This window comes from Amblyomma americanum, chromosome 2, assembly GCF_052857255.1.
Source record: "Amblyomma americanum isolate KBUSLIRL-KWMA chromosome 2, ASM5285725v1, whole genome shotgun sequence".
Lineage (NCBI taxonomy): Eukaryota > Metazoa > Arthropoda > Arachnida > Ixodida > Ixodidae > Amblyomma > Amblyomma americanum.
Window position 1 is genome coordinate 94,670,538 of NC_135498.1, and position 2,760 is coordinate 94,673,297.

The 2,760-nt window shown below is 46.0% G+C and overlaps 1 pseudogene; it reads right to left on the reverse strand.

Moving 5' to 3' along the window:
- Positions 1-358: 358 nt before the first annotated feature.
- Positions 359-2,454, reverse strand: LOC144119905 (uncharacterized; annotated as a pseudogene).
- Positions 2,455-2,760: the final 306 nt, after the last annotated feature.

Consider the following 2,760-nt stretch of genomic DNA (forward strand, 5'->3'; position numbering starts at 1 on the left):
AACGTATTAAAACAGGCACGCCTGCATAGTCTGCAAGCCTGCATTTTGTGGCCACTTCCCAAACAAAATGAACCGAAATTCCTACCGCCGTGATGGCAGCAGCAATATTAAGGAGCAAAATTTTTGTCATTCATCTAGGTGCCAAGTGGTCGCGTTCATGAGTGTGACCCATCAGTACAGCACAGTTTAGTGCATCACTCTAGTCTCCCTTTATTACACTTGTTTTTCGTACAGGATTGCATATAATCTGAGTCGTAATACTCTAGTCCTTGTGCCCTCTGTGGCGGTGAGGGAAGTTTCTGCTCCTGTGTTATCTTGCTGCATGGTTTGAGGCAGTGAACAGAGGTCATCCTCTAAGTTATTCATTCATTAGCTCTGTTGGAGGTGCCAGCTGTTGCCTGCTTGGTTGTGAAGGTGTGCTCAAAGGGCTTTGAAAGTTTGTAATAGCAGCCACAGTCCAGATTTGATTGATTATGGGAGCCAGTGTGAGTGGGATCGGCCGATCAAATATATGAAATGATTTGACCCTTCTTATTCTCCTTTCTACATGGATCCTCAATGAAGCAATCTCCTTAGTTTCCCTGACTTGTTGTTCAGAGAGGGCATTCCTGTGCAGAAATGGTGGAATGTTCAGCTTAACATTTTTGCTTGCCAAAAGGTCCTTAATCAAGACCCCCTTGTCTGCCATAACAGAATCATTTTTGTCAAACTTGAGGTTCAGAAATCCACTTTTCAGTACGGCCTCCCTGTTTGAGATAGAAGCTGTGTACAGCTCTGACACAAAGCTCACTAAGCCGTTTGGTGAAACACCAATGAGGCCTTTAAAGGTATTTGAAGTCTTGTAAGCAGAGTAGGAGCTCGACTGGAGAGACAGTGAGGAGGGCACCTCACACATTATCTCTGTTGCATCCAAAATAACCCTTGTTGTTGAATACGTGCTGATGCTGCAGGCATTGTTGCGTCTATTGCAGCTCTTGATACCCAGAGTGGTAGTTTGCAGAGTCTTATGTACATGAAGTTAATCCATGACACACATATAGGTGACACTGTTGACTGAGTGATCCCAAATCTGTGTGCCAGGTCATGCTCGAAGAGGCCCAGGCGAAGCCTTACAAGTACAAGGAACAGTTCATTTTCTGCCGTCGGCCTCTGCTGGCCTTGATGCCAGCATTCCTCAAAACATTACTCCTATTCTTTCCGGGGTTTATGTAAGTCATTAATGCCAGGAAGTGCTGGTATGATGGCATTCCTGCGTAAGCAAGGAAGTCCTCATTTGAGGGTTTAAAACGGTCAATGCCAAAGCTTGTTCTAATTTCTTTTTCTTCAAGACGTGCAGTGAGGCGGCGATTTTCTTGGAGTGAAAAGTACAACTCTTTCTTCGTCTGGAGCAGCTGCTCCTGGAGGACTTCACATTCATATTTATGTCTGTCTATTTCATTTGCCTGTGCGGCAAACACACCCTCGAGACGTTCCACTTCACTGATAGGCTCGCCACTACCTAATAAAGGGGTTGTACCAGAAGCAGGTGAACAGCTGGCGGTGTCTCTCTCTGTTTCAGGTGCTTCGGACTCTAGAGCTGCTGCAGACGATCGATCAGTAGACTGGTCACCAAACAATTCTGCTGCACTGTCTTCTACAGTCAGTGCTTGAGCAACAGCTTGATCTGAAATCTGATGTGCTTGTGGACAGGCGCTCAATGTACGCTTCTTGGATGATTTGCGAAGCTGTTGCTTTTTGCCAAAGCTGAACACACTGGGGCAGGCTGTTTGTCGCAGTAAGTTGTTGCCGCATGATACACCAGGAATAAAGTATGATGGCAGGAAATGCCTTGAACACACTCTTGTGCATTTTGTCACCTTGAAGTATTTCCCTTCGTCGCGCTTGATGGCGATGATCCACTTTTTGTATAATGTGGCATCTCTTGGGAAGCGATGATAAGAATCCTGCAAGTTTCAAGAGATGTACATATAATTAAAACCTGTAACAACAAATAATTCATCAGTAACCTATATTTGCTATACATGAATATTTTGACCAGCGTGCGACATTTAAAAATACTCCGCCTGATAATAAACATAGCTGAACCGCAACGGTGCAAGTGTTTGTTACCAGGCTGTTGTGGCCAATATGCATATTTGTCCAGCGAACACTTTCGATCGCGATTTTTCGCGATGCGCATTATTAAACAAATTGCGATCGGCCGCAGTCGTAGGCGATCGTGTTGCGCGCTAGAACTCGGCAAACTCAGTGCGGTTCGGTTAGTTGGACCGCGTAAGAGCGATAATTGATCACGATCGCAAGCCCCCGTGTGCCACCGGCGCGAGAATGTGCGTCCACCGCTTTATCCGCACTATCCGGCATATCAATCGCAGCGCGAAGGTTAGCCTGTACCTGAGCAAAGCTCGGCATTAATGCACGCCCTTGTAACCACGGGCTTACAAGAGCGAGCGCCATGTCCCTAATATTTACAGCCCTTGCACATTCACAGCATCTGAATTTGCTCTAACGACACGGCTGCTGTCACAGCTGTTGGGTAAAAAAAAGTCGTGCTGCAGTACATGCAGATAACACGGGCACACCGAGGGGTTAACGCGAGAAGGAAAGGAAGCCTTTCACAACTTTCACTAACATCGTTTAAGGTACAACACGGTACTTCTCTAACCGGTATTGTCATTTGTAGTCAACTCCAGGTTATTTATCTTTTTTTCACCGAGGCCACTATTAATAAGGGGTACCGGGTACGTCCGATTTTTCCCCACC